General features: G+C 40.7%; 1 protein-coding gene across 2 annotated transcripts in view; it reads right to left on the reverse strand.

The window, feature by feature from the left end:
• The window catches only part of COLEC12 (collectin subfamily member 12), a 95178-nt gene that overhangs the window by 37186 nt on the left and 41328 nt on the right, over nt 1-16664 (reverse strand). Inside the window, exon 1 of one of the 2 annotated variants that reach the window (XM_086890955.1) lies at nt 4826-4962. The exons of the other annotated variant lie outside the window; for it this stretch is intronic. The gene's annotated coding sequence lies outside the window, so the exon portion shown is untranslated. Of the gene's footprint in view, nt 1-4825; nt 4963-16664 lie in introns of those variants that run through there. 2 annotated transcript variants of the gene reach the window in all.

A 16664-nucleotide genomic window follows, 5' to 3' on the forward strand; every position in this document is an offset into this window, starting at 1 on the left:
AGTTTAAAATTAAATACCTGGTAGGAGGTTAACTGAAGTTGCTGGTGGTTCAGCTCTTCTGAAATTTGGTCTATTAATACTACATAGCCAAGCTCCCTGTTTTGAAGACTCTAGACTAATCTCACTTATTTTTGTCAATCAAAAAGTGGCTGAGATCCTGATTTTGGCTGACCAGACAGAATAAAACCAAAAGCTCTAGAAAAAAAAGTTTGTCCCCTACATGTGTGAGATGAACATAGAATTCACAAGAAAAAAAACTCTGTGATTCTGTGACCACAGAAAACAGAAGATTTTTTTTTCTATAATTATTACATTTTTTCCCAACTGAAAATCCTTTATTCACAGTAATTTTTTCCTCTGATTTAGATTTTTAGCATAATCCAATTTTCAGCCTTAAAATATGCCACACTGGGCATTCTGTTAAGCCTGATGGTGAATTTTGACTATGCTATTTTGCATTTACACCTTTGTCCTTAAATACAGACTGCCAGTCATGCTGTCTCACCTTAAACAGCACAGAAACAAAATTTTACTCCCATCAGGTAATAGTTTGAAATATGTGGTCCCTCCAGTGCTGAGATACACTAAACAAAGTCCAAACTACAGATTGTCCTTGGAATTTTATGCTTTCCTGACCAATTGTTTTTTTACTTCTGAACCAAAGATTTCAACTCTTACATCAATGTGAGTCCAGGATTGGTTCAGTGTAGTAACTCTAGATCTAAATTAGTACAAGTGAAAACAGAACATGATACTGCAATTAAAACATTACTTGTTGAAATGGACTGTAGAAGCCATGTCCAAATTTTTTGTTGCTTTAACATAGTTTGTGGGATATTCAAAAATAATTCTAAAATTCAGAACAAGAACTGTGTTAAAAATCAGCTTATATCTTCCCAGGACCCAGTCTTTCTGTAGCCCTTCCTGCTTCCCTGTCAAGACAGTGCTTCCAGGAACACCCTGAGAAACTCTGAAAACATCAATATAAAGCCTGGGCTGTGGGGAATAATATCATTGGGAGAAATTAATGCAAAAGAGTGTCTTTTTGCAAATTCAACATGCACAATTGGAATAGCTCCTCTATATAAAATAAAGAAAAGCCTTCCTATAGGCACTTACAACTAAGTGTTAATTTCCCACATAGTTTCAAAGGGGTGCATATCAACTGTTCATTCCTTGCTGGTTTATAAATATATCTCACATTTTTAAGTCAGGCTGAAGTTGTCATTAAATCACACAGGTTCTTTCTTTAGAAGTTTCTACAATTAGCTTTCTCCACATTTTTACTACTGAAATTCTGGACCCTAGGTTGGCCACCCCTAGACTCAGTGATTAAAATCCCTTTGCCACTGGATTCCTCACATTTTTTTGGTGACCTCTTCCAGAAGAGCTCCAAAGCAGCTGCTACCTCCCTTTCCCCCATGTGACCCCCTTCATATTTCCTGCACCCCTCTGCTATGTTCCACTTCCCCATCTCCACAACACACACATTGGTCTGTCAGTAACTCCAGATGTCCTGTGGAGTCATCCTCCCCTAATGCCTCTCTTTTCACACCCTGGCCTTCCCCTCCCTCCTCTCACTTGTAAAACTTCTTATGCACAAGGGAATCTCTCCATTTCTCAAGAGCCAAGCAGCACCTGGTCCTTGTGCCAAGAGCCCCAGACCTGCTCCATCACATTCTCCCCCTTCTGATTCCCCTGCAGAAGTCCCTGGTGGCCTCAAGATCCAGTGGCTGCATTGGACATGAGTCTGCCACCTGGCTGCCTTCTGGGTCAGCTCATGTCACATACACCCCTGTCCTTAAGCTGGAAGTGATTCTGGACAGGGACTGCACTGAGTATGTTACTGTTTGAATGGTGTGACCTAAAATGTATTACAAATGACTTGGTGAGTACAGTATTTATAGCGACTTCGCCTGGAGTCAGGCAGTGAGGACTTTTGAAACACTACAGAACAAAGTTTGCTAAAAACCCACTCCCCTAAACTTCCTCCTTTCTCAGTCCCTGAAAAAGCAGGAAACACAGTTAATCCACCTATTTTCATGGCAATACCACTTCAACAAAAGGTTCAGAGGAGTATCTGCCTTCCTCACATAACGTGGTGTCATGTAAGGAGGCTGTGACAGAAACAGATGCTGACTGTGCATCAAAAGGCAGTTACCACCATGCTGATACCCTTGTTATCTGAAGGCTGCAATTGTCAGAAGTTTTGTACAGGCTGCAAGCCCACCTGGCTATTGAATGAGGACACATCAAAGAGGTGCTGAGCCAGAAACAGTCTGACACTAAGCCTGCATTCAGCACCACATCCTTGCAAATGGCAATATAATCTCCAAAAAGATGCATGAGGATGTGGGGAATGTGTTGGTACAGCATAAAACATCTGGCAATTGTGGTGGATCTGTGGATCAGGGCTGAAAACCCCACCAGAGGACGCAAACTTCGGAAAACACAGAGGAGTCAGAACTACAAAGCAATTGTGAGGCAATTGGCTTTGCTCATCCAATACTGTCCTCTTTTAAAATATTGCCAACTGAATACGAAAGGCAAGAGCCCAGTCACGTAGGACAGATAGGTGACCGTGTTTTAGCAAGCAGGGAAGGCAGTGTGGGTAACCACCAGAGACTGACAGTAGGAAACCCTGTAACTGAGGAGAGAGTAAATGAGGAGAGAGAAAATGCAATGGCTAAGTCTGTAAGCAAAATTAGAGATGTGGTATAACTGTCTGGTGACGGTACTGGAATAGTTTATGCTGTTTCTGCATCCACTCATTGAGCAACTGAAATGCAATAAAAAATTGGACAGTACAGATGAAAGGATGATAAAAACTTTCCATAAAATGAGGGATTAAAGAAAACATAAGTTTACTGAATTTATCAGAGATGAGACAGCTCATTACTTAAGCTGAGTTACTCATGTTTTGTTCATAAATGAAACCCTTTCTGAAAATACGTGGCTTTCAAATAAACAAAACATGGTAATAGCCAATGTGGTGGACAGTGAAGTTAAACATATTCCAAGTAGACACAAACTGATAATTCTTGTAAGAGATGATGACTAACAATGGAAAACAGTGAAAAATATATAAAAAGGGATTTTCTGCTGCATGAAATGTTAAAAACTGGTCTCATGTCTTTTATTAAGATATGCTTTAGCTAAAGGGGGAAAAAAAAAACCATGGGCATTGTTTAGCAATTCTGCTGTCTTTTGTGTTTTGTAAAAGGTCAGGTTTCATTATCATAATGGTCCCCTCTAATTGTAAAGTTATGAGCCTATGCATTTTTAAAGCATTCTATGCCCTTGACAACCATTAATTGCACCAAACTATATGACTATAAAAAGGAGTTTTGATGGACAGGCTGAAAAGGGTATCTCACAACAGCCTGTAGCCAGCTGCTTGTGCTTATGAAAACCAACTCAACAGCGAAGGGCAAACATATAGATGCCCCATGGATAACCTTCGGTGTACACAGAGGCTGCCCAAGTCATGCTGGGATTTTTTTTGGGTAGAAGATCAGAAAGGAAAGTTGTAATAATATGCCATGCTTGTCCTCTTAATGTATTCAAAGAGATGTTTATCTGAATTCAGTTTTCTTGTTGCACCAGGAAAGTCACCCCAGGTACCTCTCTTGCTTGTAGTACCTGTGCTTCAGCTGGGACTTGTGCTTGCAAAACTAGGTGTGTCAGGCCAGTCGTGTTCAAATTGTGCCTGAAGACCTGGCTCCTTGTACCCTCAGACAAGGGGTGAGCTCCCACAGGCATGTGCATCCCCAGGGTGCACCTTCAGCCTGGGAGCTCACCTCACAGGAGGAACAAGTGCATTTCTCTTGGGAAATCTGGGACACAGCAGAAACTGAAGAGGCACCAGATACATATGGCAACTGATGAGCCCCTGTATGCCTCGGTGATTTCTTTTCATTTCTCTCCCTCTCTGGCTCCTTAAGGAAGGGTGGAGAGAAACTTTTCCTCTTCTACTGATGTTTCAGGGGGAAGAAAAAGGGGTTTTAAAATATTGTGAGGCAGAAGAGTGAGCCATTTAAAAAGGAAACTCCAAAACATACAGAAAAAGTGTTTTTAAAAAAAATCCATCCCCACAACTATTCCAACAGGTTTCAAAGAGCTCACTGTGGATTAATGATGCCTGAAAACACTTTACTAACTAAATAGTTCACTCTCTCCTTGAACACTGAAACAGCTTTCATTTCACCTCTCAATTTGCTGTGAACTCTTGTAATTAAGGAAAGAATATTGACATGGTCTTTGGCTTTTTAAATAATGCCAAGAGATGAAGTTTCTTTATATTACTCCACTTGTGCAGTATTAGCAAAACCCCAAACCTCCCTGAGAAAGAATGGAAAACCTGTCTGAGGCTGGTTTTCCTCATCTGAGGCTGACAGATTTCCTTTGATGCCTTGCAAATGCACTGCCCTACTGCTCGTGTATCAGAGCTGATAATGTGAAACACAGGGCTGGGAGCCCCAGGTTAGCACTGAGCCTCTCCCTGAACTCCCAGCATTTCTGCACCTGTGAGATGAACGCAGGCACATCAGCTCAGCACCTTTGTTTTGTGTCCTCCTGCCTGGTATGATGAAATACATCCTTCAACACTTAAGCACCGTCTAAATAGTAAGACTTATCCATATGCAAGTTTTGAGAAAGCTTTTAGAAAGGCACTGGCAAAATGCAAAATGGACTTTGAAATTACATAACATTTCTAATCCTGAAAAGTGAGGTGCCACTTCTGTCTTCAGGTTGAAACTCAGGGAAAGCTTAGTCTACAGTTATCCCACTAACCCTGACAAGACCTGATTTAAAACAGCATTACCTTCATCAGATGCAACTGAGTTCCTCCTCTGAGAAGGAAAATAAAAGGCTTTAATGATCTTTAAACATCAGGCTTTCTGAAGACCATAAGCCAAAATCTACTTGACTTTCCCCCTCAGCCTCCCTGTCTTGAAAAGCAAACTTCACATCTGCTTGTTATCAGTAGTTATCTCACAGCATGCCTCTGAATCATTTAGAAAACTCAAAGCACATGTTTATCCCTGCTGAGGAACCAGTCATTATGATGCTATTTACAGGCCCTTGGTGACCCAAGCTCACTACATGGTGTAGAAAACTGCCAAAGATTTTGTCTCAGGGGTTTTCACTGCTGCTAGGTTTAATTACTTACCATCAGCTTTCAGCCAGGAGGCTGCACTCCCTCCTTTCAAGCTGCATTGAGGCATGCCTGTGTGAGGACATGTGGGAAAGCTAAGATAAATCAATTAGACATATGAAGCATGTTGCATGTGACTTAAAGCACGTTAAGTCTTCATGTGGTTACCCTTATTCAGAAGAATAAAAAGGCTTTCACTTTCCTGTGCAGACAACTTCAAAGCTGCACCACTTTACAATTGTAGTGTGTAGTTAAAAGCAATGAGGGGCTAGGAAGAGATGCCAACAGTCCTGGGCAAATGTATTTAAATCTAAAAATGAAAACACTGATTGTTTAGTAATGTGGAAGAATGATATGTCCTTCTTAGAGCAAATGTGCTTCTCCCAAGACACTGTGCACACAAACCTCCCCTGAGCCTTTCTGCTTAGATGGCCAGGCAAACCTTACATTTTCCTAGCACAAGGATAAATAACTATATCACTACCAGATACTTAAAATAAGCCTACCTTTTTTTTTTTTTTTGGTGGGACATGAAGGTTCACGCATGTCTGCACTTCCCCAGTTTGTTCAGAGTCAGCAGTTTTGCTCAGGATTTCCATTATTCAAGAAAACCATTTAAGGTCTGATCCTACAGCCAGTGTCCTGTTTGCAAGTGCTCCTTACTACACCGCAGGGAAAATCCACTACATCGAACCCAGACCTTTGCCACTCTGGAACAAAAGGCTAAGGATATTCCTTGTTCTTCCTTGTGCAAATCTCTTCATACAATTCTTCTTAACCCTCTTGAAAAATCTGTGCAGGACTAACCCCACATGTCATTTTTCATGATTTTGAATCAAAACAGAGCCCTATGTTTTTTGCTTTTCATTGAGTAATTCCAGTAGTTAGCTGTATTTTTTTTTTTTTTTTTTGGCTAGAACTGTTTCAACAAGTTAAAAAAGTTCTTCCTAAAGTCTTAGCAGAAGAATCCCAAGACCACCTCATTGTCTCATTTTACTAAAGAATCTTTTGAAAGATTTAACAACATCAGACAGAGATGTTGCAGCTTTGGCTACTTTCAGAGAATGTCTCTGTGAGGGACATACAGAGAAGTGACCTACAATGCCAAACTCCAAGACTTACATGTGAAAACTCATCTGAAGCTACTTGCTGTGGCATGTCTGTGTGAAGTGCCAAGTACAGACAGAGCCATCCACTATAAATTCGGTGCAGAAGTTGTAAGGTGTCTGTCATCTTCTTAATTAAACTAAACCCAAAAATAATAATAAAAAAACCCCAACCCCAAACAAAAATACTTCAGCAGACCAAGAACAGCTGAATGTCACCAGTATTTCCATTCCTGCATGTGTCTAAGTATCTGCAGCTGACAACTTCAACCACACGTTCTGCAGGCTGCCTTGTTCCACGCTGTTGGGGGGATGTTTATATATCCACTCACATGCGTTGTGTTCTTTAATAACATAACATACAGAACTGGGAAAATTTAAAGAGAAAGCACTTGGCTACGTCCAAACCAAAGCTATGTGTAACCTAACTATGCCTCAATTCTTTCTGTTCCTGTCACAAAACTAGTATAAAATTTGACTAGACTTAGCATTTTTGGCTTTATCTTGAGAAAACCATGAAAACTTGGGGTTGGATTGGGGGGGAAAAAAAGCTTCAACTGCAGTGTAATGTGATGCTGGAAAAAAATCTAGAGGCTGTAAGTGTATACAAAATATCTGTTCTACCCTGTAAATAGATATTAAAACCTTAGTTAACATTTCACAGTGGTTTGACAGAATCTTTAAAGAAATCACATCAGAAATGAAAAATATGTATGCCATTTATTTTGCACATCCTAGTGCCATAGGTCCAGTTCATTAAGTGTGAGGAGCCTGCTGACATTACTTAGAGGTGAAAGGTGTATTTCAAATCTGCCTTCCTTTAAGCAGTACAGTTCAGTTTCCTCTCTTTCTCCGGTTTCTGGCTCCCATTTGGACTGGACTGACTATTTTTGCTGAAGTGTAACTTGACTTGGGATTCAACTCCAGATGTCTACATCACTGAGACACAGAAGGGAAAGATAGCGATGCACTGGGAGTGGTTGTTTGTGCTGCTGTTGAAGACTGCCATTCTCTTCTCATGCAAGAAGCTCATGATTTTGAGGTGACACTAACCTCCTGGTTAGGTCCCAACACAGTATTTGCTTCACGGAAGGCTTTAGAACCTTTTGTTCAGGGCCAGGTCCTGGCACAGTTAGCCAAAGCTTCCCACTTCCATTCAATTTTTCTTCAAGATGTAATTACTGCAATGCACTTAGGCTTGGAGCTACTCTTGAAGATCAGTCAGAGGCAACAGCTGCCACACACTGTGGCTTCCCACTTGCTAGGAATTGCTCACCACAGGCGACATGTCACAACAACTCTTTCAACACACTGTACAGATTTGCATTTCTCATGTTCAAAGTTGCATTCATCTGGATTAGCAGCGACATGGGGAGGCTGGCACCACTGTGCTAGCCTGCTGAGGCTGGGAAATCAAGGGCTTGGTTCACACAAAGATTAGGCACTTTTGGGTGCAATGTATTCCCAAGTCTTTTGAAGATGGACGTCGCTGCTTTTGTCCTGTCCTTTGCTGGTTCTTAACTCCAGGATCATCTTGGTGCCATCTCTTGCACTGGCCTCATCAGCAAGCTCCTCTGGTACCCCCTGCCTTGCCCCTGTGTGCCTTGCTGTATCCCTGCCCCACCAGGACGAAATAGAAGCTAATGTCCCTGCAGGGCTGGCTATCTGTGCAACGCTCTGCTTGCTGCCGTGCCTTGTTGGACTGGGCAGGAGCTGGCAATCTGCAACTCAGGCAACAACGCGTGTACGTCACTCACCTTGGGAAATCGGGATACAACTCGGAGAAGGCACTGGGCTGAGCAGTGTTTCAGGTATTCAGTTACCACCTCAAGAGGTGGGATGTGGTTATCTGTAAGGTGTTGTGCCAGAACCAGAGAGCCAAAGCTGAGCCACAGCTTCTCAGGGCTCTACTCGAACTTCCAGTTCACCTTAACTGCAGCTCCTACCAGTAAACACCATCATGGAAAGCCTGGCATAGCTGCTCAGGGATAGGGTCATTCAGACTACAAACCAACCTCTTTTGCATAAGAATGCAACTATAACTGTTTGAATTTAACTAGCCCTTGTTTTGATCAGGATGCAGCCTGTTTATACTGCTTAATTGTAGTCATTCCTGTGGCTTTGTTTGTTTGTTTACAACAGTACTCCAAAGCTTGGGAAAATGTTGCAAAAGTTTCAAATAGCAAACATGGCAGTCATTCTTTAACCTAATGTTTATAGTTTATAGGAGGACTTCAACATGCATTATAATATTGCAAAACCCCAGCATGTCTTTGCATAGTTTGTCGGTATAAATCTGAGGACAATTTATGCAGTGCTGAGAAACAGCTACTTCTGGTACAGCTGTAAGTTTTTGCAGACACACAAGATAAATCACCTACTCAAAGATGATGGAAACACTCCCAAGAGTTTCAAACAAGTTCACAATTAATTAACATCTGCCATCATCAAAACTCTGTAAAAACAATTTTGAAAATAGAAAAAAAAAAAAAAGGATTTGACACCACCCTCCTGTTAAGTCCTCACATCAATTTGCATCAATGAAGGACTTACAACAGCATTACATCCTCTTTTTTTTCCCTGACACAAATAGGTTTTCTGAAAATGTCCTGAGCTGAGTCCATATGTTGTATTTCTCATGCTTTAGCATATATATTCCCAAAGTGTCCCTTTTCCCAGCATTTATCAGTCTTACCAATACACCAAGCTAAAGAATCTCAACCTTTCCATAGTCTGCTTGGTGCTAGACCTGTTCACTTGAAGAAGCAAAGGTCTGGCACCTAATTTAGCAAGAATCATTAGGACAGTTTAGGAATGGGGAGTTTGAGGAGCTCTATGAGAGTCAGGAACTCCAGTCCAGCAGAATTTGAAGAGGGTATTTTGCTTCTACATTCACTAGGTACATACACACGAAAATTTTCTTTGCCTTCTGATGCAGGGCCCTAAAATGTACAATTCTGGTACCATGAACCATGAAACAGGTACAGTTTTTGAAGTGGGACATGTTTCTTTTAACAGCAGATAAGTGCTCTGACACGTATCAAACCACAGGATCTTTCTAAATAACCTCCTTGTGAATTCTTTCAGGCAAGATGCTCTCTCCATACCCTTTGATCTCCTCCAGCCTAAATTCTATATTTACACAGCACAGACAACTTTTTGCTGTGACACTGAGGACATTAACTTAGTGTGCATGGTGCATTTTCTACAAGTCATGAATATTTAATTTACGCTATCTGTTCTCTGTTGCCCGAATCTGGAATTTTGACTCAGAATTGCACAGGGTTTGCCTCCTTTTGCCCTTCATTGTTATGGAACCTCAGTGTGTTGAGATTTACAACTTTGTGTTCCCCCTCAGTATCTATGATTTCACTGGCTTGTGGTGAAATATCCATCTTACACTTTCCTCTCTGTTCACATCTGGAGTGAGGCATGATGTCATCAGTGTAGTATGTCATCTGCCTCATCTCCCCTGGTAAAAATGAGAAAATTTGCTTGATTTTCAAGCATTCATTCAAGAGTTCAAATGTGAGATGAAGCTGTTTTGAGTGGCTGAGCTGCTCTGGCCAGTCTGATTAATCTGCACCATCACACAGCTCTCTGGAAAGATTTTAACAGCCATTGCCTTGTTCTTAGAAAAAAAATAACTCACAAATTCTTATTCCTCTCTGCCCTTCCCCTAGCCTCGAATCCCATTTCTGTGTCTTTAAAGGTGAATAATTTTTTTGTTTCCCTTTCATTCCAGCAGAAAGATGGCCCCTTTTCTGTTTCAATGGGACCCAGGCCTTCCTGCCGCAGCTGCTCCCTCCTGGCCAGCGGCCGACTGCCTCATCTGAGCTCAATCTTAATGTCGTTTATTTTTCTCTGTCTCACTTGTTTTGTTCTTTGCCTTTTCTTCGGGTTGGACCTCTCTTAATCAATCTCAGTCTTAGCCCTTATCCCTTTCAATTCAGCCCTTTTTGCTTTGCTGGGTTTGGGGTAAAGGAAACAAGGCTTCCTTAGAGCGATTTGCTTACTCTCTTTTTTCCTGATTTCCTTACCCTTCTCTTCCTCTGCCAGGGAGGTCAGGTGAGCTCTGACCTTGGGTAACAGTGCAAACCGGAACATTTGCGATTGCAACAGAAACCATTTTTTAATTAATTCTCCAATCCAGCAGTTGCAGAAGGAAGCCGGCAGGGCCCTCCTGCCTGCCGGGACGCACTACACGAGATCTTACATTGCCTTCCAGGCTGAGGTTCACTCTCACGGAATGAAGTCATGACTCTGACACATCCCTCCTCGTCAGTCAGCAGCAATACAAGTTAAACATCTTTATTTATGTATATTTGTTTTTATCTCTCTAAAAAAAAAGAAGTTAAAATTACTCCTTAAAAGTTAAGTCATGTTGTTGTGAACCCTTACTTTGCTTCATGTGGCTTATGTTTATACAGCTGAAGAGTCACAAAGTTGATGAACTTGAAATATCTGAAGAATTCTGTAAGAAATTATTATATGAAAATTAATTTGAAAGAAGTAGTGTGTTTGCTTGCACCAGGGCATGGACTGTTGAGTCCTACAGAAACAGAATGCTGCCCTACAGTTTCCAGCTGGAATGTTTAAAAGTGTACAGGCCTGAATGGGGTCTGAAAATTTGTCCTATGCATAAGAGAAGGAAATCATCTTTACGAGGCCTTTCCATCTGTTTAACAGATGTTCACAGAGATCGAGCCACGCTTTCGAAGAGGGTCAGGGCCAGTGGACAAAGTAAATGATATGGGGAAAATACAGGACAATGTCAAAACACCGTTTCATTGTGGTGGAGGGTTATCTCACCAGCTCTCAGGCATCTAAGCCAACTTTTTCAGCAATGCCAGCTGACATAAAATTTAGGGCTGACCATTCTAACATAAAAACATAGTGACTGGAAATCATGAATAATCCATGTAGAAACCCATGTCCTTAATTCATAATCACATTTCTTTAGATCCTCAAGTTTGCCATGTGGTGTTCAGTAGTCTCCTTTTATGGGTAGCCACACTTCATCATGCCATCTGCAGAAGAAAATAACTGCATTTAACAGAAGCCTCTCTTTATTTAGAGCTGCAGGGGGAACTAATTAAAGGTAACTGAAACCACAGCTGCTAAAATAATTGTATGGCATTCAAACTATTTTGGAAAGCTCTCATTGTTTCTCAGCGTGACCAAGAGGAGTAAGACTGCAAACCTACCATCACCTTAAACAACATATTTGTGTAATGATGTACCTAGAACTCCATAGGATACTCCCTAACATAGGTGTGTGTAACACCCATGCATGTTTTACATGGCTGTATACACAAACACACACACACATTGTATAAATGGACCTTTCTTAGAACTCTTACTAGCTGCATATAGGCTTCAAAACTTAGGAGAGAGAGGTACTGGCATTATAAAACTGTAATAAAGAGATGCCCACATTATTTTGCAAAGAAAAGCATTTTATAATCACACATGGAACTGATTGTTTGGAATTAAATACACTCAGCATTATTCAACCAGTCTTCAGTGAAAAAACTTTTCATTCATTTTCATGTAAGAAAAAGACTTGAACTTCATACACACACACACACACACACACACAGAGAATGGCAGTACTGAAGTTTGGAAAAAAGAGTTTCAGATGTGGTATGAATTATGCCAAACTCAGGGCTCAGTGGGGAGCTCAGATTTTACATTTGCACAGGGATGTAGCTGTCAAAAAGAAGTAAAATCAATTGTCAAAAAGCACCAGCAAACAAATCTGATTGATTGTGTTATTTGGAACTTATTAATAAGAAGTTCCTTAAAATGAAGAAGAGGAAGGATGTGCATTTGAACTCCCTTCTACTTAAATTTGTTTCTCTCTAAATGATGTTCATCATCATGGCGTTTCAGCTTTTTAAAACTGATTAATACAAGCAAATGTGAAATAGGCAGGCATTATCATAGAGTGATTCAAAGCTGGACCTGGCTTTAATTTTACAAGCACATCTTTCTAACACCCTTTCCAAGGATTATTACAGATCATACTAAATGCCTTGGGTCAACAGTGTTTCCCCAAAAAAGCCATGACAAAGTGCAAAGCACAGCACACTTCCCTGATGGTGCACACACTTCCTAGCCCTCCTAAAACCCAGATCCTTAGGTCTTTCTAGAGCAAAATCCCCATATCCACCTCCATTTGCTGACTTGCACTCAGTTTTGAGGGAAAGAGATATGTGGTGGTCTGCCATAAAGCTACCACAAAGTTTATCAGCAATGAAGATCAGTTTGCTCATAGTCCTGCTCTTCTCACAGCCCAGCCAATATGCAAATGAAGCATTCAGCTTCACAAAACCAGAGTATTAGTCTGTTATTAAAAAAAAACCCAACAAAGTAATGATATCCTCAGTGACAGCTTAGTGTAAATACTACTTGGAAATAAGCATGAATACCAGATATAAAATAATTTCCATACCTTGGAAATGACATATATACCCTGGAGATGCAGAAAAGGAGATGAGGCCAACTTCTTTGACAGGGTATCAATTGACAGGGCAACAGCGCATTTACCTTATCTTAAATAATATTTGGTCAGCAAACATCTATTACTAAAAGACCAAAGTACAAATCTCCAACTCAGACATTACTTTTGTCATCATATGTGGAAGTGAAAGGGGGAAATCTATCGAAATCATAGGCAGACTCTGAATGATTAAAAAAATAAAAGTTTCAAAAAAATACTGGGCACTAAATGGATTTCAAGGATAATATATAACAAGATATACCAGAGCACCCAACAACTGGTTATGTCCTGAGTGAACTAGAAAAAGCCCCTAAAGAGCAATGACAGGCAAGTGGTGAGGAAATATGTAAAGAATGAAGCCGATTTGTTTGCCATAACAGACATTGCATAGGCCAGTGGGTAAACCCTCAGAAGGCCTGACTGAAAGAATTCTCTCTTTCAAGCCTGCTGAAGGAAGGGGATTGCACTTAGGAACATGCTCAGCTTGAAAGCAGGAATTTCAGTTAGTCAGGGGCTGCAATGACTCTTAAGTGCCCTAAGAAACATTGGGTGGCTTAAGGAAGGATTGAGATCCAGGTGTGACAATTTTCAAAAGTCATTTGCCTTATTAATTTTTTTCATAAGAAGTTTAATTTAAGTTTTCCCATTGCCCTATTGTACCTGACCTATTTCCCTCAACATAGTCAAGGAAAAAGAGCCCAAGAGCCAGGATGTTGGCCAGGAATGGACAATGTCCTTTCATTGGCTTTTACCACGGCTCAGATCAAGTCATGCAGGTACAAGCTACTTTAGGGCACTATTATCATCTAAAGATGCAGTTGCAAACCTCCTGTGACTTCAAATAGTGCCTTAGCAATTAAATCTGGTTGAGATCAAAGAGGGACTAAAGGGCAAACAGAACCCACCACTTTGAAAGCAAGCAAGAATTTAAAATGGAAAATTTCTTCAGAGTCCTGTAGTCAGACAGTTTGTCAAAGCAAAATGTATTCTGCGCATTTTCTTTATTTTTCCCCAAACTTCTCTCTTGTTGCTACTCCAATGGACACTGTGTGAAAGCAGGAAGCACACAGGCCTAAAAGAGGTATATGGAAGCTATAGATAGACTGCATGAGGCTGCTCTCAATTACAGCCGAGCTGGAAGGAGCACAAATGAAAACCAGACTGACAGTCTGGCTATTTTATGTCTCAATGAGACCTGAAAATTTAGATAGTTTCAAGAACATCATATATGAAGTTTGATCGATAAATGTTTCAGAGACTGAATGGTCCCAACTTACAGTCATCTTCATTCTGACCTGATTGAAAACATCCTTCCCTGTCTTGGATGGTATGTGGCTCACATCAGTGGAAGGATATTAAGTTCACCCTGTTGGTGCCCTTTCACATCTAATGTGTTAAGAATGACCCTGACATGCCAGAAGTGTTGACTGACAGTCTCTTTCACGCAGATGCTGGAGAGGTTATGCAAATCATGGTGTTTATGAGCTGCTACACAAGACCAGAGCCAAGTTTGGTGGAAACCACCCCATCATTCTGCTGGCTCGTGAGCCCACCCAGAGTAGCTGAAAACCTCAGACAGTGATCCTTTCTTATGGAATGAGAAAATGCCGCACTGAATTGAGAAACTAAGATTGACTTGAACTTCTCTGCCAAGATCTTTATGTTTGTTTCAATTGCCTTTTTAATGGAACAGCAGATAGTTTCCATTTTCCTTGAGGCCATTTGCAAACAGGAGAAAGGGTCTGAAGAGTGAGTTACAGCCTGTGCCAGCAGAGAAGATTAAAGTTGTCAAGATACTATGATAAAAATTATGTTAGGATTTGGGATTGAAAGTATTAAAAAAAGGCCCCTACAGAGAAACTTGGGCCCTCATTTTCCCTGCTACACACTGTTTGTAGCTGCCCCCCTTCATAATACAATAATGATTAGAATAGAGGAGCTGTTGGTTTTAGTTTGGAAATCAAACAAATATCGATATAATACCAAGAAGACGTAGTTGAATACATTCTCTAAATTCCTAAATGTGGAGAAAAATTTCCTGTAAGAGTGATAGCACTGAAATGAATGCATACCCCTTCTCCAGAGGTAAGGACTATCACCACACAGAAAATGTCTGGCAGAGGACACACATTTGTTGTACAAAATATCACTCAGCTCTGTACTCTTTTCATCTCATCTCATCTCATCTCATCTCATCTCATCATCTCATCTCATCTCATCATCTCATCTCATCTCATCTCATCTCATCTCATCTCATCTCATCTCATCTCATCTCATCTATCTTTCCTTGTATTTCAGCTACAGCCATACCAATGCTGATCAGTGTAAAATCTCACTTCAAGTGACAGAAGAATAGCAAACAGTCCTATTTATGTGTCACTATGTGAGACTAACATGGAAATATCTGGGCATTCTCCGTGCTACATTAGCCATGCACACAGGCTAATGGACAAACAGACTGAGGCACTGAAACAGACCTCAACCAAACTCAGACCCTGTGAATTACAGTAGGTGAGAATGATGCTTCTAAACTTTTATCTAAATGACAAAATAGTTTTGAAGTCTTTAGAAAACTGCAAACAGAAAGGTATTTTCCTGTTGAATATCAAACTATGAAGCTGGGGTCCTGCATGTGTGGGTAAATGACTGAAACAGTCAAAAAGAACTGAACAATTCAATTATGCAGTCAATCATACAGCTGGTTGAGTAGCAAATGCATTCAGAGAGAAATATTTCTGAGTAAGGAGTAAAAATATTGTCAATATTTCTGAGTAGAGAATCTCTAATGACTAACTTAACGTGTAAATTAATTCCATTAAAAAGGTGACTTGGATAAGCTTGGAAGTCAAAGGAAGTAAAAGAAAGACACAGAAGTTTGGCATTTAAGCAGACTCATAAATGGAAGACACATGGCCTTAGATGAACAACAAACTCCATTAATATGCTGGTTTTCTAAAGAGAAAATAGCTGCAAGTATTTTAGATGTTTTCAGGACAGGCTGCAATGGTTAGGGTCTTAATTTTTGCAAAGTAAAAAAAAAAAAGCAAGACATTGTCTATAAACACAGCATTATGCAGATAATAATTATGCAGATAAAGCAGATTTAGGAGTGAAAATTCCTCTTGCTATTGAAACGATTAGTGTCTTGAACACCAGGAGAATATAATCTCAAAAAGCATAACCTCTCTGCAATGCAGAAATGGTGCAAAACAGCTGGCAGGATGTGCCAGGCTTATTTTCCCCCCTGGGCTCCACACTCCACACCCTCACCCACAGGCCAGAAGCATCAATAAGCCAAATCCTGGGCCCTTCACGATGGCATCACCACGCACCCAGCCGTGCTCTGATGACTTCCAGGCTGGCCCTTCCCAGCACCTGCTCTGTACCATGGGCTTGCTGGAGGGCAGAGAGTCAGTACATGCCTCCTGCACTTCCTCACAGACCCAAGGAAGATGGTCTTACCCAGCCAGATGAGCAGTAGAGCTAGAATGGGAATCTTGAAAACTTGGCCCTTCCCAGCTTAAACAAGAGGGCTAATAAAGAAAGCAGCAGCGCCTCTAATGTATGGTAATAATTAAAACTTACTCAAATGGTGGCAAATGAAAAGGGTCATTGAAGATTAAAGAAGTAAAATGGTAATTGTAAGTAGCTGAGCTTCCACTTAGCACAAAAACAAGAGAGACACTATGAAGGATGCCATATTGCACTTGGCTCCAGTCCTAAAATAATTCCACATTATAAATATTTGACACAGCACTTAAGACTATTGCCTCTACAGGATTTAATGCAGTATAATGTAACACATCTGTTAGCTACCCACATGGCATGAAAAGAGTGAATGGGCAAGATAGGAACAAAAAGTTCAAGAACATATTGTATACTATTACTTCTCTGT

Source organism: Cyanistes caeruleus, chromosome 1 (genome assembly GCF_971803275.1).
Source record: "Cyanistes caeruleus chromosome 1, bCyaCae1.hap1.1, whole genome shotgun sequence".
Classification (NCBI taxonomy): domain Eukaryota; kingdom Metazoa; phylum Chordata; class Aves; order Passeriformes; family Paridae; genus Cyanistes; species Cyanistes caeruleus.